The 23,623-nt window shown below is 40.8% G+C and overlaps 1 protein-coding gene across 2 annotated transcripts in view; it reads right to left on the minus strand.

Annotated features, from left to right (window-relative positions):
• Positions 1-23,623, minus strand: part of MAP7 (microtubule associated protein 7) — a 116,289-nt gene that overhangs the window by 45,582 nt on the left and 47,084 nt on the right. The gene's annotated exons all lie outside the window — the stretch shown is intronic.

A 23,623-nucleotide genomic window follows, 5' to 3' on the forward strand; every position in this document is an offset into this window, starting at 1 on the left:
AGCATGATCTGGGGACCCCTGAACGGTCTCTGGGGCGGGGGAGGTGGTGGTGGTGTCTGCAAAGTCAAATAAATATTTTTAAATAGCTTAGTTTTAATTTCTGATGCAGTAAATATAAATACAGGTGGTCCTCAACTTACGACCACAATTGAGCCCAAAATTTAGGTTGTCAAGTGAGAAACTTGTTCAGTGAGTTTTGCCCCATTTTACAACTTTCCTTGCCACATTTGTTAAGTGAATCGCCGTAGCTGTTCAATTAGTAAAACGGTTGTTAAGTGAATCTGGTTTCCTCGTTGGCTTTGCTTGCCAGAAGGTCACAAAAGGTGATCACATGACTCCGATACACTGCAACTGTCATAAGTGTGAGTCAGTTGTCAGGCATCCAAATGTAAATCACGTGACCACGGAGATGCTACAACTTATGTGTAAGTGAAAAATAGTCATGCCACTTTTTTCAGTAATATTGCAACTTCCAATGGTCATTAAATAAACTGTTGTAAGTTGAGGACTACCGGTAGATGCAACCTACCTAAACCAAAGCTCTTTGGGGCCTTCAATAATTTTTAAGAATGAAAAGGGTTCTGGGACCAAAATGTTTGAGAACCGATGTTCTAGAACCGTGATGGGGAACCTACGGCACGCATCTCTGGGGGTATGCGAGCTGTCGCCCAGTTCAGCTCCACCACGCATGCGCGCCCTCCACCTGCCGCCCAGCTGATTTTCGGGTCTCTGCAGAGTATGCGGGAGATGCGTGTGCATGCACAGAGGATAGGGGAGTGCCCCCCCATGGCCCATTTTTGGTCCCACGTGGTTTCAGGGAGGCCTTCTAGACCCAAAACGGGGCACAGGGGGGTCACGCACATGCGCGAAGGGAGTGGGGGGGTAGGGGAATTCAGGAGGTCACAAGTGCCTGCACAGTGGGTGGTGCACATTGCATTATGGGTGTGGGCACACATGCTGTCACGCGCATACACACAATTTCGGCAAGCAAGGAGAAAATGGTTAGCCATCACTGTTCTAGAGAAACATTCAGCATTGCTGTATTCAAAGTATACTGGAATGGATGGCACCACTACAGTGGTGGGTTGCAGGCGGTATGCTCTGGTACAGGCATACCGGAGCCTGCCCGGAGCACCGGATACCGTTTTGGTATGGTGTTCCGGAGGGCCCGCCTGCCCAAGCTCCTTACCAGTCTTTTAAGTCTTCCGTGCACGCACATGGCCCGTACAGCGCCTCGGCAATGCTCCGCTGAGCAGCTGGAGCGTTGCGGAGGTTCCCGGAAGCGGGGATCCGGAACCCACCACTGCACCACTATAAACATATTCATATTTACTTATCATAATAACAGTCTTTCGCAATCTTACAATCTATTTTTATTGCACCTTAGTTTCCATCATTCTTTATTGGCATTACCAAAGGTCATAAAATCGGCACCTTACATATGGCAACCCTGCTTAAAGTACAGCAGTCCACTCCAATGGCCATTACATTAGAAAGCCATGCTGCTTCCTAAAAAGATTGAGAATCATTCCATACAGAATAAGGTCTATAGTTTTGTTTGTTTTTTAATAAAAACACATTTATATATCCAGGTCCCATTCAATACAATACAATACAATAGTAGAGTTGGAAGGGACCTTGGAGGTCTTCTAGTCCAACCCCCTGCCTAGGCAGGAAACCCTATACCGTTTCAGACAAATAGCTATCCAACATCTTCTTAAAGACTTCCAGTGTTGGGGCATTCACAACTTCTGGAGGCAAGCTGTTCCACTGATTAATTGTTCTCACTGTCAGGAAATTTCAATCATACCTAAGGCCATTCAGTGGCATGGGAACTCTGTGCAGCCTCCCAGTGCACCTTAGCCAAAATATTGAAGAAAGTGCTATTGATGTACTTCTTACAAAAGGTTTTCTACCTAAAACTCCCCCTAATATTATATAGGTAGTCCTTGACTTATGACCTTAAAGGAATTCCCCTTGCAAGTCATAATGGTCGTAAGTCAAGGCACCTACCTGATCAGACCTGATTTCACGACATTTCTTTTTCACAGGCATTAAGCATGGTCAAGTGAATCCATGAATTCCTTTGTGTTTTTTTTTGCTGGAAACCAGCCCCAAAGTCATAAATTGCCTGTGAAGGTGCTCCAGTAGCTGTGCCCAAAATGTGGCCATGGGACCAAAGGGGTGGATGCAGTTGCCGGAACTATGGAAACAGGACATAAATAGTTTTTTGGGTGGAGGCAGAGGTGGTATTCAGCCAGGTTCTGACAGGTTCTGGAGAACCAGTAGCGGAAGTTTTGAGTAGTTTGGAAAACTGGCAAATAGGCTGGCCTCGCCCCCGCTGCCTCCCAGCCAATCTTCTTTTGTTGCCCTGAACAGGAAAGCTGGAAAGCAGGTTAGTGGAATGGGGATTTTGCAGTATCCTGCCCCTGCCATGCCCACAAAACCATGCCCACAAAACCATGCCAGGGCCACAAAGCCACGCTCACAGAACCGATACTAAAAAGATTGTAACTTACTCCACCACTAAGGAAGGACTACCTGTATTGTATTATTTTCCTGATCTCAGGTTTAATACTGAAGCATTCAAACCGGATATTGTAAAGCTGCTGTATAGATGTATACACATATACTGCTTCAATGATAGAGATTGGCAATTAATTGGAGGTGCAACTGGTGCAGGGCATCATGTATTTAATAACACAGTGGACATAAAGCTAAGACAGCCTCACTTTGCTGACTTCGTCTGAACTCAGAAGCAGAATAAGATAAACTGATTAATATTAAAAGGAGGGGGGGATCACTTGGGAATTGGCAGGCTACTGAATAGACTGGAAAATAAAAACACAACAAACCATCTTGGAAGAAAGGTAACACAAGCACTTATACAACCCTTCCAAGAACACTGCATGGAAAAGAATTTTAGTCAAGGGCTTTCCCCCCCTTATCTTTATTCCTTTTTGAAGTCCCTATTTAATCACTGATATAAAACCAGAATAAACTTGCAATTCATAACATTGCTGAAATCAAAAGCCAGTAAGCTGTATTTATTTGTAGTTCAAAAGAAGCAACTTCAGAAAAGACAAGGCACAGCAAAGAGAGCAGAGCTTCTGATAATAAAGTGTTGGAAAGTTATTCTTTTTTTAAAGTCGTGTTTCAAAAAGAAGTAATTAACATGAACAAAGTACCACTTTGTACAAATGGCCAAAGGTTGTAATTATCTGCTTAAAGTCTTTTTAATATGTCAATAAAATGATCTACCATTTATTTCTTACAATTCCTAATGCTTTCCCCCTGCAACATGTAGCTTTTAAAATGTTTTCCCATGTGTTCATGATTTATATCCTCAGTACATATGGGATGAACTTCATACATCATTCCGCATTCTGATGACCGTTTTCAGTGAGGAGTAAAATCCGAAGCCAAACCCTTACAGTGGAAAGGTTTCATCAGAAGTACAATATCTGAAATTGCTCCAGTTGCATCAACGAGGAGTCATGCTTGCTGCTTCTGGAAGGTGCCCTCATTACAACTTTGCTTTCTTTGAATACAGACTTCATATGGTGCTATCCTATTTCTATTTACAGTATGTTCTTTAGCAACATGGTTCAGGAAAACTACAGTAATCACTTCTTTTAAAAGGAAATCTGCAATAACATGTATGCAATAGTTAAATTAAACAGTACTATGGCTTTCAATCTAATTAAGGCACCATTTCAAAAGGTCCAGAAAAATAAATTTTATAGTCATTCGGGCATCAAAAAGTTTTCTAAAAGTACAGCCCAAGTGAACCATCTGGGAATACTATTCCAGATATAGGAAAATGCTATAATAATGGCCTCATCCCAAGCCAACATCCATTTATCTTCAAGGGGCAGGATATCCTGAAGAGGCTCATGAGGAACACTTCAACATGTAGTAGCTGTTTATATTACTCACAGGTAGTATAGGACACAATAAAATTGAGTTAGCAAACAACTGTGCAGATCCATGATGAAAAAAGAAGAAAAACCTGACAGTTGCAATACGCTTATTTAAATGTCTCCCTTTCCAGTTATTTCCTTCCATTTACTTTCTCCTAGTTTTCATATGATAAACTTGCTGATATTCAGCTTCTTAAATACTCCATAAATGTATTATGCATAAGTAACTTTATTATTTAATATGAAAGATTCAGCTGCACGAGTAGAGATTTTGCCTTAATTCTGTCTTTTACAAAAAAATCAGTCTGGCAACAGACACAGGAATATATTATAATGGTTAGCTCGTTCTGTATTTTATCCCATAAAATTATACTCTATAAATTATAATCACAAATGATGTCTGGAATTGAATGTTATGTAAATCAGGGAATAGCCACTTCCCACAACATTTCATTACCTTACCCTTTTACAAGTAGAAATAAAAAATATTTAATAATCTGTTTCTTTCATACTCTTCTCCCAATCCCCAGTACAGATTGTCTATGGTACTATGGAAATGATGTCCCGGTGCTTGGAAGCCGTTCGGGTCTGGATGGGGGACAACAGACTCAAGCTCAACCCCTCCAAGACGGAGTGGCTGTGGCTACCGGCGCCCCGGTTCAACCAGTGGACTCCATCGCTGGCCATTGGGGGCGAGCAACTGGCCCCCGTGGAGCGGGCGCGCAATTTGGGCGTCCTCCTAGATGCCCGGCTGTCAATGGATGACCATGTGGCAGCCGTGGCGAGGGGGGCGTTCCACCAGGTCCGCCTGGTGCGACAATTACGCCCCTTATTGGACCGGGACGCCCTTCGCACAGTCACTCATGCGCTGGTGACGTCCCGTCTGGGCTACTGCAACGCTCTCTACATGGGGCTCCCCTTGAGATGCACCCGAGGACTGCAGCTGGTCCAGAATGCGGCCGCGCAGGCTATCATGGGGAGTACTAGATACTCCCACATAACACCTCTCCTGCGCGAGCTGCACTGGCTACCTGTGGTTTTTCGGGTGCGTTTCAAGGTGTTGATTACCATCTTTAAAGCGTTCCATGGCACAGGACCTAGTTACCTGCGGGATCGCATCCTACCCCATACATCCCTGCGACCAATTCGCTCTCACAGGGAGGGACTCCTCCGGGTGCCGTCCACTAAGCAATGCCAACGGGTGGCGCCCAGGAGTAGGGCCTTCTCTGTGATGGGCCCAACCCTCTGGAATGACCTCCCCCCCCGATATTAGAACCACCACTGACCTCCGCTCCTTCTGCAAGAAACTCAAGACCCACCTGTTCCAAGTAGCTGGCCTGGCCCATTTATAGTCCTATTCTTTATCCTCCTGGCAGTTAGTTTTAATTTTGGGATAGATTTTAGGGGTAGATTTTAATGTTGTTTCTAATTTTATTATTACTGTACAGTTTGTATATCGCCTCCTCTATGTTTATGTTATGTATATATATGGTGTTTTTACTCTGACTGTACACCGCCCCGAGTCCCTTCGGGGAGAGGGAGCGGTTTATAAATCTAAATAAAGTAAAGTAAAGTACTTACTTCCTCTCTCTCCAAACCTGCTCCACATTCCACACTTAAATTATAGGCAGACCAGAGGTGGATTTCAGCTGGTCCGGTCTGGTCCACACATACCGGTGCCAGAAATCCAGTATGCATTTGCATACCAGGTCCTCCAGAGGCCCTGTACTGGAACGGTCCCTCCCCTTGCCTTCCCCTCCCTGCTCGCTCCTCATGTCCGCCCAGTTGCCACGCTCTCTCTCTCTCTCTCACTCACTCCAACTGTCCACATCATGCTTGCCCCGCCCACCCACTTCCTTTGCCGGACTCAGCTGTTGGAAGAAACCCATGCTTCCTTCTCTTTGACAAGCGCCTTGCAAAATCGGGACTTTGCAAACCCCTTCTCAAAGAGAAGGAAGGGGGGAGGGGGATGGACTTCTGGAGGTGAGCCCAGAAAGGCCGCTTTGCCTCTGCTGCTCTCCTTCCCGCACTGCAGACGTGGCCTTGAGGGGAAGATGTTCTACCAAGGCAACAACATCCCTTGGATGACAGTGAGGTGAAGCACCCTCAGCATATTCTGCTGACCTTGGGTGGCCGAGGTGGGTGGGTGGGAAGCTCCAAAAGTCTAGCAAGAAGGGGAGGGGGTGGCTGGTGGGGGACACAGCTTCCCTTTCAGCCTCCGAAGCCACACTTGGCCTGCTCAGTTCTCGGGGATGCTTTTCCAGCCATCCGCCAATTTATAAACAGAAATTAGCCATCTTCTTTTAAACTTTCCATTTCAATGAGAATTTAAGAAGTTTCAGAAAAATTCTCATTGAAATGAAAAGTTTAAAAAAAAAGTTGGTTAATTTCCATTTATAAAGATCACGTGGCGGTGGTGTGCAGACTGCTGACCGACCAGCCGGGAAGGGGTGCCAGGAGAAAGTGGGACTGCCAAAAGCCCAACTGCAACCGGCAACGGGGCATGAAGGAGCGGCCGCACAGCAGAACTGGGAGCGTCCCCAGGGTGGTGGGCTGGCGGGGAGGTTCCGTGGGCCTGGAAGCAGTGGGGAGGCGGAGGTCAAAGTTGCCCTGGGCACCTGCAACAGGCGGCAATGTGCCGCCCACAGCTCTTGGAGGAAGGAGGCAGGAAAGCGAGCCCTGGGCCCCACCTCTGCCTCCTTCCTCGAGAGCTGGCTTCAGGGACAGCCAGCCTCTCCTGCCATTGTGCCTTTCACTCACATTCCACCCAGAGGCTCTGCTGGTGGGGCCCCTCCAGTTTTGCCTCCGGAAAGAAGCTCGGGAGAGATGCACAAATGGTCACGAGCCTCTCGAGGAGGACGCTGGACACCAGGGGTGAGGGTGATACCCACTCCTGCTGCTGCTTCTGGTAACACAGGCTTCTCAGAGAGCATTAAGTTGCAGGCACACCAATTCCAGCAGGGGCGTTTTGCCTTGAAACTTGCTGTCCTGGCAACCCGAAAGGGACATTTTCCCAGCAGCGTCTCAGGCACTCCCACCCGTAACTGGGAGGGCGTAAGGATAGCTGGGTGCAGTTTGGTGCCTCCCAGCTCCCCTCAGATCATCGGGGGGTCTTGCATGCCTGCTCGCTTGCGTGGCCTGCATACTTCTAGTGGGAATGGGAAGTGCGGGGATCTTAATGTAGTAGGGCGGAGGAGGCTGGAGCAGGAGGTTCACTGGGGCTTGCGGCCACTTCTTGAGGGAATATCAGACGGAATCTTGACTGAGAGCCACGGGGCAAGACACAAGTGATAAAATGGGTCACTGTGGGCATAAAAAGCACCGTCAGATCGCCTCCCATGGTCCAGGAACCAACCAACCAAATAAATAAATAAAGTTGGCTTCACTTCCTAGTGCAGCAAGAGAGAAAGTTGCCTGAGACGCTGCTGGGAGAATGTCCCCTTTGGGTTGTCGGGACAGCAAGTTTCAAGGCAAAACGTAGCTGCTGGAATTGATGCGCCTGCAACTTAATGCTCTCCGAGAAGCACGCATTACTGGGAGCAGTCAGTGTTAGACCAATTATACACAATGATCATTTGTTGCATTGTTGAAACTCTGCTATCTTCTTGGCATCATCCTCGTCATGTGGATCCCAAGAAGTCACGTCTGGTGGATTCTGTACAGCATTCCACAATCCCTCACTATGCAGGAGTAGGCTGCACTTCATAGACAAGGAAACATAGTTTGTTCCATCCAATCAGGTTATTAGTGATAGACTTGCTGATGGGGCGTGTGCCATCTTCTCCATAATAGTAACACTTACAAACTAAACAGCTATCTGTATACGGTATGGCGTATCAACACCAACTCTCTTTCTAGCTACATCTGGTACAATCTGGGCCCATAACCAGTGTTAAGTAATTAAGCTCCCTGTTAGGAGAGCGAGTGCGCAGAGAAGCGTAATGAGAGTGGTATGGAAGAACATGCACAAACCAGCATACAGGACACTGAATAGTATAAAATATAGTAGTTTACTATGTGGAAATATAGAGGTATTCAGAGTACAATTTACAGTCCAAGTCATACACGGTTCAGTCAGTCAGTTATCAATATTCTCAGTTTAACACACAAAGTAGCTAACAGTAGCAAGACTCAGTAACTCACGAGCAGTATCAAACAGTATTCACGATCAGCATCTAATAAACAGAGAGCTAACAGTCATTCTGGCTCCCTCTTATGGCTGCTTGAGGTAACAGCAACCAATTACATCTCTCTAGCATTTAAAATAACAGATACATTTGTTACAATCATGGCTTATATACATTGCCAAGCCAAGACTAGGGTTACATCCCTAACAGAAAGAAAGAAAGATGGAGAGAGAGACACACACAAGAAAGGAAGGAAAGAAGGAAGGAAGGAAGAAAGAAAAAAGGAGGGAAGGAAAGAAAAAGAAAGAAAGAAAGAGGGAGAGAGAAACACAAGAAAGAAAGAAAGAAAGAAAGAAAGAAAGAAAGAAAGAAAGAAAGAAAGAAAGAAGGAAGGAAGGAAGGAAGGAAGGAAGGAAGGAAGGAAAAAGAAAGAAAGAAAGAAAGAAAGAAAGAAAGAAAACTTATAATCACAATTGAGCCCAAAATTTTGGTTGCTACGTGTTGTTAAATGAGTTTCACCACATTTTACAAATTGGCCACTCCCACTGGTTCACATGACCGCCAAGCCATGCCCACAAAATATGCCACACCTACAGAATAGGTTCTAAAAAAATCTGAAACCCACCACTGAGGCAGACTGAATTTTGTTTTCAGCCAAACACTCCAGATTGCATAGTACTCCCATCATAAAACATTATCCAACAAAAAATATGTAGAAGACATACATAAAGCACAATTTTGGGCAGGTTAGAGCAGGTCAGGGTTGAGCACAATGGGATGCCAATCAAGAAGAGCCAAAATATTTAACAAAAACGTTTCACCAACCACAGCAAAACAAACACCGCTGAGCACAGCAGTGTTCCCAACAGTAATTTTTCCTGTGCTGAGTATATTATTTGTACTTTACAAATGCAAGTGCAAAAAAAGAGTCTTATTTTAAGAGAAAAAACCATCTTGGTGGAAGACAGGGAGAGATATAATAGGAAACATTGAACTGGTAATTAATGAATTTATCCTCCAATTAAGAGGCTCCTGTCATCCAAATCTTAGCATGTACTCTTTTTCTTCTGCTTAAAATCTTTAGTTCCCTGTAGTATCTAGTTTCTAAAATTATCACTCATCTTTTGTTATAATTCACACTTGCCAGGATAACCAAAACAAATCTATTTTCCATGAAAAATTATTTTTATAGTTAATGCCCAAAAATCTTATAGTAAAGGTCAATATTTCCAATTTATCTGGACTCTCAGTTCATTTATAGCTTTCTTAGATCAAAATCTTATTTAGCTTTTTGCTGTTTATTTCAAATTCTTTAAGTTCTTAAGCTTTTAATTAATTTTTCTTTTGTTCAGAGTTGAAGACAAGCTCACCACAAAAAGACTTTTTAAATCTGTCGTTCTGATTGTATTTAATAGGTTTAGAATAGTTAATAGGCAATTTCAAAAGGTGATTAGAAAATGAAAGTAAATTAGTTTTTGCACAATAATAGTAATAGGTGTGCTATTTCAGAGGAAAGAAGATCTTAGCTCTTGAGGAGCTGCAGTCTTGAAAAAGGATGTGGAAAAACTTCATTAATATAACTGGCTATGTATTGCCCAATCTCCAATCCCCCATTTGATGCAGAGGGGGCCCCACCCCCACTGCCTCCCAGCTGATCTTCTTTTGTTGCCCTGAACAAGAGAACGGAGCTGAAAGCAGGTTAGTGGGGTGGGAAGGGAATGGGGATTTTGCAGTAACCTTCCCCTGTCATGGCCACCAAGCCACGCCCATAGAACTGATAGTAAAATTTTTTGAATCCCACCAATGATTTGATGGAAGGTTTTTAAGGAAGATGGTGGAAAATTAGAATGCCCTAGACTAGAAGAAGTAGGTTATCTAGACTACCTCCAGTCAGGATCCAATCTGGCACAGGATAGAAATGGCATTGGTCATTCAAGTGGATTACTTTTGTTGGGATCTGGATAATGCACCCTGCTTGGCCTTATGAGATTTCTTGGCTCTCTTCAATAGTACCCATCAAACTATCTTCCTAGATCACCTTTGAAAGTTGAGAATAAAGCAGCCTAAAGCTGCATCTTAGCAGGGATTGTTGGTTAGTTAAGGCTATCTGCAGTGGTGGCTTGGACTTACCGTCACTAACAATTTGGTGAACGCACACGCAAGCATTCCGTTCGCGTGCGTGCCCGACTTGTATTGCGCGTACCTGACTCGTGCTGCATGCATCTGCGCAATCCATTGCCCCTGCGACAATCAGCTGATTGTTGGGGCTCACACAAGCACCACACGCTGTGCGCACATGCGCAATTTGCCTTTTACCATAAAAACAGGTATAGAGCCGTACCGGTTCGCTCTCAGTTGCTCTGGGCCACTACTTTGGCCGAACTGGGCTGAACCATTAGCAACCCACCTCTGGCTATCTGTTAGCCCTATTGTTATCTTAAGAGAAAGAGGCTACATCTGAAACAGTAGGTCCATACCCAAGGATGCTCCTTGATTCACTGTTATTGCTGGACAGGTATATGAAAGTTTTGGCCAGGATTTGTTGTAATTTCTTTTCTTTTTTTCCATTTTTAAAAAAATCTCTTACATATCATTTTAAGTATACATTCACATAATTGTTATTCTTCTTTACATTTGTCATTCTTATATATTTGTTATTTCATTTAATAGATTATAATATAGTTTGGGTTGCTTTATTTATCATCCCTTCCTCCTGTTGTAACACCACCTTATTTTCCCTTTCTTTTCTCCCTCCTTCCCTTCTCTACTTTCTTCCTTCCTCCTCTCCTTCCCCTTCCTTCTTCCCTTCCCTTTCTCCTACTCTTCCTCTTCCCCTTCCTACCCTCTCTCCTTCTCTTCCCCTCCCTTCCATCCTCCTCTCCTTACCTCTTTCCCCCATCTTCCTCTCATTCTCTCCTCCTCTCTCCCTTTCTTTTTCTATTGTTGTAGGTGTCTCTTTCAAATCTCAGTTTATGTTTCCTTGGGATGGTATTTCCGCAGACCCAAATATAATTTGGTATTATTTCTTATTCCCTTACCTTCGCTAATCTATCCTAACTTTGTTTTCCCCCATTTATATCTCGCTATTGAATATATACTTATATTTAATATTTTCTGTTCTGTTTTCCCCTTCTTTTCCCCCCCCCTTTTCATTTAAAGTGCATCATTTGGGTTCTGTATGTTCTCCTTACTTTCTTTTCTAGTTTCCTTTCTCTAGCCAATCATAAAATCTTCCCCATGTCTTGATACACCGATTCCTCTTTATCCTTTATTTTCAGTGTCAACCTATTCATCTCTGCACAATCTAATATCTTTTTTATTATCTCTTCATCTGTTGGTAGCTTATTTAATTTCCAATTTTTGGCAAATACAATTCTTGCTGCTGCAGTTACATGTATAATCAAATAAGTATCCTCTTTCTTGAATTTCTCTGGGATAATACCTAGTAAAAATATCTCTGGTCTAAATTCTATTTCTTGTTGTAACATTTTCTTTGACCGTACTCTTATTTTAGTCCAATATTTTCTTGCTTCTGCACATGTCCACCACATATGATTATAAGAACCTGTTGCTTGTTGACACTTCCAACATTTTGCTGACTTGTCTTTAAGCATCTTTGCTAATTTTTCCGGTGATGTGCGCCATCTTATAAAACATTTTTTATAAGTTTTCTTTATAAGCTGTTGGATTTGTTGTAATTTCTGCGCCCTGCTGAAAAATATTTAGCAAGGGCCTGGAGAAAGATGTCTATTTGGAAAATGCTTTCCAGAAAAGGATGTCCACATCGCATTAGCTATAGCAAGCTACATACGCCATATACTATAATTCTGATTCATGTTCCTTCTCAATCCAGAGCTGGGTGGATGACTGAGTATTTTCTCTCATCCTAACCTACCACACAGAAACTGTGATTAAAAAAAATAGGAAAGGCAGAGAAAAGGCAGATTATAAATAATGAATGAATCCATTTTTATTTCTTTTTGAAAGGTCATAATGCATAATACATCCATTAAACCTGCCTTCTAATGTTCTACTCTCTGAAATTACCTTTCCTATTTGAAGGTCATCTTCTCTAGCTTTCATATGACTTCAGCCTCCTCTCCTCTCCTCTCCTCATTCTTTATCTACTTGTTTTCATGCCAGTTTCTACTCTTCCATATAAGAATTTGGTTATAATTTTCAGCATCCCATCTTCTCAAGGAAAATTTTTGTCATTTCTAAGGTCTCACTGAAAATACCAGAAATGTGTTAAAATGTGACCCACTTTGATGCAAGTTACACCATTTGGAGACTATTGTTTCTAGTTGCACCTTAGGCACAAGGCCAACTGGTTGATCTTGGGCCATTTGCTCTTCAATATATAATAGTGTGCCAGTTGAATTATGCTTCAATATATGATGACTGAAGCAGCTGAAGTAAATTATGTTTCAATATGTGTTTCTCTACAATGCAACCCATGACACAGCTTGTAGTGTAAATGACTTATTTACTTGAGCATCCATTTAATCATTCAGATATCTAGTTCATGTCATATATGAGGCCTTCAGATGATTAAACATTCAAGTTCTGGCCTTCAAGATCTTCGAGCAGATTATGATGCTGTCAAATAGGCAAGTTCAGCTAAATTATTAGGTTAGGGAACTATGTTTATCCCTAACCTGGATTTCTGCTCTTATGTATCAGATCATGTACTCCAGGAGTGTCAAACTGGATTTCTTCAAGGGCCGGATCAACATTGTAGTTCTCTTCCGTGGGCCGATGGGGATTCAGGGGGGAGATGGGATGGACGCCTCCTGCAACACCCTGTCGGCCAAAACGGGATGCAGGGGGGCGCATGCAGGCTCCTCTATCCCATCTAAACGGCTTCCTGCAGCACTTTACCAGTCAAAAGGGGGCAAGGGGGCCTCCTGCACCTCCTTTTCAGCCTCCCTGGCTCCAGCAGCACTCTGCTGGCCAAAAATGTGGGGCCATGGGGAGGGGGGGCTGATGTGGCCGATTTTGGCCAGCAGAGGCACCGCAAGCCAGTCCTTTAATATTTCCAGGCCGGCCCTGCGCGCCAGATTTAAGCATCCCATGGGCCAGATCTGTCCCGTGGGCCTTAAGTTTGACACCCCTGATCTACTCTACACTTCCTGCAGCCAAACAATAATGTACAATCATGTACAATCAATGTCAAAAGGCATAGGGATCAATTCCTCTTTTTAAAGCTTACTCTAATTTTATAAAATCGAGCATCATGCTGTTTCTAGTCTGAGCTTTCTGAAGAATTATATCAACATTCTATCAAATTATCCCTGCTGCTTCCAGACATGCATCTTGTGATATACCGGTAACAGCCTCCTGTTGCCTTGCTTTTTCCTAATTATGCTCCTAGAAAATATTTAAGTGGTCTGCAAATACAGCAGGGAGGAGAGCAAGAAGACACATTACGCAAGGGGGCACCTAAAAAATTCTGTAGCACAAGAATAAAGCCTATATCTACAGTACTAAAAAGGCAGGGAATTGTTTGAGGTCATGTGAATTTACTGAAATTACAAAGCTTTTATTAAAGCAATCTTTGTTTTGAAATGAATCGTTCCAATACTTATTGTTACTTTTGGATCTAAGGAAATAATATGTTTATGAAAAAAATTGCTTGTATACAAATTAGGATATTTATTGTGCAAAGAACTAAAAACTTTCAGTTCATAAGAGAACTGAAAAAAGTGTTGTGTTGCTTTATTGTACACCATATTTTCTAATTCAACTGGCTTTTAATAATTCATTTTAGGTCCCTCCAATAAAACATTTTTACTGAAATTCTGATTAAATCTAATGAGTTATAGAAAATGTAGGAATGGAGAGGAGGGGAAGGAAGAGAAAGGAAGGGAGCTCCATTGTATTATAGAATAGAATAACAGAGTTGGAAGGGACCTTGGAAGTCTTCTAATCCAACCCCCTGCCTAGGCAGGAAACCCTACACCAGTTCAGACAAATGGCTATCCAATCTCTTCTTAAAAACTTCCAGTGTTGAAGCATCCACAACCTCTGGAGGCAAGTTGTTCCAATGATTAATTGTTCTGTCAGGAAATTTCTCCTTAATTCTTAGTTATTAAACTCCCAGAAACCACTTAGTATGTTCTGGCAAGTTTCAGATGAACTATAAGATCAGCAACAGGACAGGCAACCATATAGCTTCCCAGCAGTAGGAATGCAGTGGAAGAGTTGCAATCTGTTTTCTGGATAGGCTTCTAATGTCCGCTGCTGAGAGGCAGCTGCAACTAAGCACTATTTAGGCCTATATACAACACTGACTGAAATAACATATTCAAAAGTAAAGAAGCAGGCCTGGGGCACAGAGGTGACTGAAGCAGCTACAGTAGACATTCATGCCTTTCCTCTTCTACTATATTGCCAAAAGTATTTGCTCACAACTGAGTCTGATTATATGGATGGGTGAGCGAATACTTTTGGCAATATAGTGTATATTTCAGCATGGGGTGAACAGGCAAAGTGGAGCATTTGGCAACGATCTGAACTAGTGGCTGCTCAAGAATTAACCGAAAGTAATTCTCTATTCCCAGAAGAAATCAATAGCAAAGCATTTCCGTACCGTTGCCAAGAAAACGATATGAATGCATCTATGTAATACCCAGGAGTCAAGTTCAATGTGAAGGACTCTTTGCTTTCAACTTCATTCACTCCAAGAGTGGCAGCATCCCTCAGATATTGTGATATCTGAGAAAGAAGGTATACATTGGGCCCACATTCATGCAAACATTTAGGGTACAACTCCCTAAAGAGTCAGAAACTCTCATTAGCAAAGAACTTTTAAAAATGAAGTGACTTCCCTGGCAAACAAAAGAAAAACAAAAAGGTTGAAAAACATATAAAAATACACTTAGGCATGAAGTGACAAATCAACCAGCAAGGCAAAACAAACAATTACTTCTGTGCTACTCTGCTTCCTTACCGGTTTTTAGCCATAATATTCTCCAAAATCTAATAAAGAAAGAAATAAAAATTGCCATCTGCCTTTCAAAAGACAAGCTCATCTTGCATTGTTGTTTTTAAAGGGCCCGATAATTTGATATTCTGTTCCCAAAAGCCAATATAATTAGTACATACCAGAAAGAAGTACAGTCAGCAATAATATTCTGAAGCATACTGTTCAAGATCTGCCAAATTGATTTCACTGAACAGGAAACTGCAATATCACAGTTCATTGTTTATACTTTATACAACGTTCAGATCTTATCTAATGCTTTCCGGGTAATTTTTCTTCTGGTGAGCTTCATCCAAGTTCTACTGATGGATTTTGAAGCTGATTAAATATAAGCTATAGACAACTAAGAAACAAAAACAGCAGCTCTATCCAATGACAGCAATAGGCTATTCATTTTAATGCTTAACTCAAATTAATCCTGATATTCAGCTCATAACACACCAAACCATAAACCACACAAACCAGATATACACATTAAGCTAAACTTGGTAACTCGATTCAGTGTTCAAGTCAATGGAGACTGGATCACTTTTCTATTCTACTTTAGATCTCTTCTTTCTGCTCAAAAGACAGTCAAAGCAGGTTCTTCTTGAAGAATTAATAAAATATCATTGCAAGGGCAGCCCTTCTCCTTCTGATGTTCACCAGAAACAATGGAATTGCCTGTTGAAGTTATAAACATATTCAAAGGGCATGCTGTTTAGATACTAAAACCCTGATACCTTTAGGCTACAATTGGGGAAATTCTTAGCTAAGGCTAAATATTACTGAATTTAATAATTATATCTGAATATGCATGCAGTAGACTACACTATTAAAAACTAATAAATATAGCATGGGATAAAATGTTCATTGTCTGGATGCTATTTAGCAGATAGGGTGAAATGAGTTTCAGAAGATGAGATCATGATTTTATTTAATGTCTCAGCACTCTTTGCATCCAGAGACCCAGATTAGCAAAAGAATCCATCACATCACTACTGCACAATACACCCGACCTAATCAAACACATTAAGATTAAAATACCTGCAGTCATGGACCTCATCAACCAATGCCTAACCATCTACTATCAGTTTAATGGACAAATACACCAACAAATCAGAGGAAACATCCATGGGATCACCACTCTGAGGACTTGTAACAAAAAATCATAATGCAACACCTAGAACTATTGCACTCCCAGGCATACAACCCAAAATATAGAGCTGGTGTGTAGACAACACCTTTGTTGTAATAAAATAGGAACCAGTAGAGAAGACGCATGAAACTATCAACATTTTTAATGTGATAAGGGAAATTGACAAGAGGGAAAAAACCCAACAATCTATCCTGCCTGGATAACCTCACCAACAGAGGCAAGGTCAGCAAATTACAAACACAAATTATTATAAAACCACCCACACTAATCAAGTGCTCCACTACCAAAATAACAACCAAACGTCCCACAAGAAAAATTATGTAAGAACACTATTTTGACAAGCACAAACACACTGCAACATCCTTGAATATTAGAAAGAGGAAACAGATCATCTATACATCTTACAAAAGTGTCTGACTATTCAACCCACTACAGCACAATCAACCCAAACCATGAAAAGAATAACACTGCCATACATCAAAAACATCTCACAAACAACCCATAAACTATTACAACCACGTGGCTTCAGTCATCAAGAGTGACATAGAAATAAACAATATCTACATACTGTCCAAAAGAGTAATCAATAAACTAAAAGCCCATACACCTCCTTGATAAACAGAGATTAACACCAAACAACATTCCAATCAAGGAATTGCCAAATAGGCAAACAATCAAACAATAAACAACAGCCTAATCAACTACCAGAAACACTTCACCAACACTGTCAGGGCAAGCTGATTGTACTTCTAGCACAGATATTACCCAGATGGTAACCAAACATCTGCAGGGGGGGAGAACCAAGCTCAGAAAGCACCTGGGACTCCCAGTTCAAACCTGAGCTACAAATATTCTCTTCTATTGGAATTTATTTCATTATATATTGGAATGATAAAAAGTTCTCTTGCAACCTACATAACAAAGAAACGGCAATTTATTTTTAATACGCTGACATTAACTATGAGTTAATGAGTGTGTGTGAGAGAGGGAGACTAGAACCTGAGCTTTGCTTTGGAATGGTTGTGGGTAGATGACATGAGCTGATATTATCCAGACACAACTGCAAACATCTTGCTAATTACTGGTCTCCTGATGGGAAAAATATTGCTGAGGAAGGGTAGGTTCTGATAGCAGAAATGCTTTCTCATACTGAATATCCAAACCAGAAAAATGTGCTGTTAATTGCAAACTCCATTTCAGAACATTCTGTATATCTCTTAAAGACTTCAGCTAAGTATTTAACATGGCAGGAAATATATCTGTAGAAACGCTATAGCATTAAGATCATCATTATGAAGGAAACAATGATGGATCATATATAATCATCAGAAGCATTGATTTCTACAGTATCTCAAGGTGCTTCCTTGCCAGGAAATTATCATCTATCCAAGGCATGATGCAGACCTAAATTAAATTTGGCAACCAAATAATACAGTAGTGCATGGTTACTTTGAATGCATGAATTTCAATGATAATTTATTTCTTCTTTGAATGTTTATTTGAACAACTAACTGTGATGAATGCTGTAGAACATAGAACCAGTTCTTTAGAGGAGCCAAAAGGAAGTCATTTTTCATTTTGCAGTCCAATATGAACATATTTTATGTAATATTAGATAGCTCAGATCCACTGTAAACCTGATACTTACAGTGACAATGAGTGCACCATGGGAAGGACTAAGTTAAGGATAGATCATCATGGAGAAACTCTATGTGATTGTTAAGAATCACCAATACTTGGTGGCACATAATCAATCAAACAAGTTAAGGTTTCTCCCAAGAAATCCTGGAATTGTTATTTTATAAAGGAAGGGAATGGAATTGCAATTTTTATTCTTTCTTTCTCCTCTCTCTTTCTCTTTTTCCTTGACTTCAGGGTCTTTTGGTTTTTCCAGATGACCACTCATGCTGCTCTAATGAAAGAAAAGAACAATTCTTACAGTACTCTAAAGTGATCTTAGAGTACACATTCACACAGAGAATGTATAGTCTGCCCATTAGTGGTATTTGTTCATTGCCCTGCTCAGATCCTGTAACCAGATAGACTCTTCAGTGCCAAATCAATTTGGCAGGAACCATAAGCATTGCAGATGGGATCATCCAGATATTATAATTTATGCTGCACAAAGTGAGAATATATTCAAGAAAGGAAATAGATTGGTTCATTTCATGACTGAAAATATTTTTGAATCACAGTAAGTGAACATTTATTTTGAATTGCCAAAAGAATAAAAGACATTTTAGCAAAGACTGCAAAGGTGAGATTTTGGATTACTTAATTTATAAAATCTACCTCAAATCTTCCTTTATAAATTGTACGTATCTGCATTGGGCATGTGTGCGTACATGTTTGGTGCCTTCAAGTCAGTTTTTTGGAACTGGTTTGCCTTTGCCTTCTTCCTAAAGCCGAGAAAGAATGACTGGCCCAGAGTCATTCAGCTGGCTTTGTGCCTAAAGCAAGATTAAGAATCACAGTCTCCTATGTTTAAGCCTGGTACCATTAAACACTACATCAAACTGGCTCTTTTGTGCATGTCAGCAGATTCAAAGCATGTTATTAGAAAAGTGGCACTTTACTGGAAATTCAGTAGTTAGACATTGTGAATTTTGTTGGTTGTGCAAAAGCCCCAATTTTCAAGGTTTTTTCCTGTTTGAAATTACAGTTCTGTAAAATATAGTCCACTGTCTCTGTGCTTGGTGTTTTTCCCCCTCATGCCCTGAAAGTCTCTGTAATGAAGACTGTCAGGAAGACTCTGCAGAGGATAGAGAAAAAAAATACCTTGAATGATCTTGCCTATTGCTCATGCAGTACAGTATGTCACTCAAAACTATTTTTTATGTAAACGTACAGTATGTGCTACAAGCATAAATTAACTCCAAAGATGCTGAACGCATCTCCAGGCATTTATGTCTTTATCCTTTATTTTAATATATTTTATAGATATTGGAATCACTAAACTGAATGTATTTTTTTCTACCAGTCGGCTCAGGAAATGTAAAATGCATCAATAATGTCATAATCAAATGATACAAATAAATATATATCTTTGTTTTATGCAATTAGAGACAGGAATCAATATTTAATGAGATTGTTCTAAAAGCAAGCAAAATGGTACAATGTCTTTGTTATTCATTCACAAGCAAATCTGCCAAAAAGAAAGGAAATGCGAGCATAATTTTGCTTCATCAGTATTATCACAGAAATATTGTCAGAGGAGCTACTTAATGTGCATTACTTTGCCGATAACTTCGCAATACTAATTTTACTAGGTTAGACTGGAAATGTTTGTTAGTAACATCTCATAATACAGGACTGATAAAATGAAACATGTCATTGCAGTAAAATTAAAGCCTGAGAAAGATGGGATAAAGAGAAGAATAAGATGACCAGAGGAAGGTCCAAACAATCCAAAATCACCTCTATGTGCTGCAGTGTGGTAGTGTGAACGTACATACTTATCCTAATACAGGAGTGTCAAACACATGGCCCATGAGCCAGACGCGGCCCGTGATGTGGTCAGATCCGGCCCATGGGGCCATCCGGGAAAATGTAAGGCACTGACCCACATCGCTTCAGCCCGCTCTACCTGCGTTGCTTTGGCCCAGTCTACCCAGCGCAAAGCGGAAACTCGGCCTGGTCTACCCAGTGCAAAGAGGAAATATGCCAGCAATTTGGGGAGTGGCATCAAACTGGCCATGCCCACCCAGTTGGCCACGCCCAGTGAACCCGAGATCAACCACAGCCCTGATGTGGCCCTCGATGAAATTGAGTTTGACACCCTCACCCCTTCCTAATACAAAAACACCTATCTGGGTAATCTATGGCATATGGTGGAATGGATTATAGTGCAGTCTGGGAGGCATTAGTTGGGCTGGCAAAAGTGATGAGGGGTTGTGGTGGAAACCAGTCCAGATTCTCAGAAGAGAAAGAGTGCATTCCAAAGGAGCAAAAGACCAAGGAGTTTAGACAATTTGAGTAGGAGGAAGAACAGCTGCTCCCTAGGAGTTTTCAGACTAAATATGTAATGGTGTTTGGTGAGATTTCTGTCTACAGGCAAGGAATAATAAAGGATACTGCTTGGAAGAATCTCAGAGAGCCTTTCTTGGTTTTTGAAGTCTGACAGGGCTTGCCCCATTCTGCCCCATTCGGTCTGGTCATTAGGCTCCGTAGTGCTGCTTTGACTGTAGGTAGACAGTTTTGGTTTCTGCAGCTACTTTATTCCACTTTTTTTGTAGGAAAGGCTGATTTATCAATCTACTATGGTTAATGCCTTGGGAGAGAATCACTTTCATACATACCAAAAACTCTTTCTTACATTTTGATTCTTCAATAGAGGTAGTCCTGAACTTACGACTATAATTGAGCCCAAAATTTATGCTGTCAAGTGAAAAATTTGTTAAGCGAGTTTTGCCCCATTTTACGACTTTTCTTGCCACAGTTGTTAAGTGAATCACTGCAGTTGATAAAATAGGAACACGGTTGTTAATTGAGTCCGGCTTCCCCACTGACTTTGCTTGTCAGAAGGTTGCCAAAGGGGATCTTCATATGACTCTGGACACTGCAGCCGTCATAAATATGAACCAATTACCAAGCACCCAATGACCATGGGGATGCTGTGATGGTCATAAGTGTGAAAAATGTTCATAAGTCACTTTTTTCAGTGCCGTTGCAACTTCAACTGGTCACTAAGCAAACTGTTGTAAGTTGAGGACTATTTATAACTCTTATTCACCAGGTGCACCTGAGCTGCACAAATCCATACACCCAAAGTCAGGAGAGACAGAAAAACAGTGGTTGAAAGATTGACAGGTTCACATAAGCATGGAAAAGCAGTGGTAAATTGTATGTGCTGATGTCATCTACTCTACCTTCCCAGTTCCTTCTCCTAACAATCACATTGAATCATAAGGGCTGTGAACATTATTAGTAGGAGTTACTTCCCTGACATCCTGCATACCTGAAGGTGCTTTGAGGTGAATGTATCTACATTAAATAAATTCTACAATAGATTCTAGAACAACTGATTTGCTTCTTTTACAGCTTTAAATAGGACTAGGTGTGGTTGAGAACATGTTACATACACTCTGTTTAAATCGATTGATAAGGAAAGCATGATGGATAATATGGTGCTAAATTTGAACTGGGGATGTGCAAGAACCATTTTAAGAATACTTGATATGTCACATTATTGCCCCAACAAGGTTTTCTCTTTACAATTTTCTCAAAAAAAAAAAAAGCAAGAGATGTTCTGCCAGTTCCAGTTTGGATGACTCAACATGCTAGTAAATGATTCAGAAAACATCCATACATCTCCTTTCTACCAGCAGGTTCAGCAGGTTGAAAGGGCTTGCAATCCTCCTCCTCCTCCTTCAGTTGGGTCATCCCAGGAGAAGTGAGGACTATGTCTTCTTCCCTACCTGCATCGAGACTATCATGAAAGAAAGCATCTAAGGAGAAGATACAAGCCACCTCCAAATGTTTAGTAGAGACTTTGGATCCTCCTTAACTCATTTCTTTAAATACTAAGGGCTAAAACCCTGCAGTTTAAAACATGAAAATTGTTGTTTTCAGGAATCTCAAGTATATGCTTTTCTCTCTTTTTTTGCACTAAGAAAAAAGCAGTTTTCTTCAATGGAAAGGCATCAAGTCAGGCTTTGAAACAACCAATGTGTTTTTCAGAGGTGGTGAGAATTAGAATCATAAACACAATTGCAGAGACAAATAAATAAAAATAAACTGCCCAACCCATGAAGTTCAATGGGATTTGTCATTTTTTGAAGATGATGTCAATTTCGATTTTCCTTTAAGCTTTTTCTACCAGATTACTCACACTAGGTCAGGGGTGTCAAACTCAAGACTCGGGGGCTGGCCCAGGATAGCGGGGTGCTTAGATCTGACCACAGAGCCACCCTGGAAACAGCCCATTTTTGCTGACAGAGCTTTCGGGCCACCACAGGCACAAGTGACGTATAGCTGGCCGCCCCCACCCTGCCTCCCGAGGTCAAACACAATGCTGATGCAGCTCTCAATGAAATCAAGTTTGACACCCCTGCCCCAAATGATTTTGTTTTACAAACGTTAACCTTAAAAATGGAAAACTTTGCGATATTGCTAATAAAGTATTAATCTCTAACATTACTTTAACATGCAAGAATGCCTCTGTGAAATCCTGCACAATGAGGCACATTATATTTCATTCTTCTCTGCTTTGGGAATCATAACAATCTGATAAGAGATAAATAAGATGTAACTCAATTTTTAAAAAATAAGAAAGAATATAAATTTAGCTTGAAATAGCGACAAAAAGAACCATTCAGTGGTAAAGCACATCAAAATATAGTTCTGTTCATATCATGAATCATGACTTCTTAACCAGTCACTCTCTTTCAGCCCAACCTGCCTCACAGGGTAATTGTAATGGGGAAAATAGGAAGAAGAAGGGAAAAAGAAGAAAGAAGGAGCATTCCCTGCTTTGAGTTATATATAATAATAATATAAGTGAGATAAAATGTATCAATAAAAATAATCTTCCTATATGAAAAAATAATGGAAAATGTCTACAGACAGATCACAACACGAAACATATCTATGCATAAAAACAGAGTTACTAAGGAAACAAATATCAAACACAAAATATTAAAGTTAAGCACACAACAACAAAATGAAAAAATAATCATACTCAGTATTTCTAGGCATTATTTTTAGATAGCCACTTTCCTAAAACAGATTTTCTTTTGTCTCAATTATCCCTGGATTTCTCATCTAGATCCCTGGAGTGTCTTGTCAATTAATTCTGAGGCTGGTATGGAAATGGAACAAACCACATTTCTCTTTTCAGCTTCACTTCCCAACTTTTATTATTACTATAAAGACAAACTCTTTTTCTATCTTGCAGCAAGGGAAATATTTGAGGATAATCTCTGCATCCTTGGCTTGAATTTGGAGATGCAGCTCATTGTCCATGAATGTGGTATTAGAGCTTGCCCGTTCATTCACTGCAGTATAGAATTATTCCAGCATGTGAGCTGCCAACTAAATATTGAAGTGGAAAAAATATAGCACAATTTTAACATCTCATTTTCTGCTTACAAGAGTCAGGGTACTGCTTGCTGCAAGGCTGTTTTGGACTCAGCTTGAAAGCATAACTACAAGCCTGAATGAAAATGCTTATTCTTCTTCATAATGATTTCCTCAGGGGAAAGGTACTTGCAATGAACTTACTCTCACACAGGATATTTATTGCTTGCTTATGAATTTCTAGAGTGTCCTACTTCTAAAAGATGAACAACAGAACAACAACCATGCAATTAAAACAAATCAACCCAATACAGTAAAATTCGTATTAAAAATAATAATGACATCTCCATTCAGGAAAGGCAAAAAGAATGATGGAATAAGATAATTTAAAGCTCTTCATGACTTCTCTCAGTGGTTTTTATTTATCCAATTT

The sequence above is a fragment of the Natrix helvetica genome (genome assembly GCF_964273705.1).
Source record: "Natrix helvetica genome assembly, chromosome: 2".
Classification (NCBI taxonomy): domain Eukaryota; kingdom Metazoa; phylum Chordata; class Lepidosauria; order Squamata; family Natricidae; genus Natrix; species Natrix helvetica.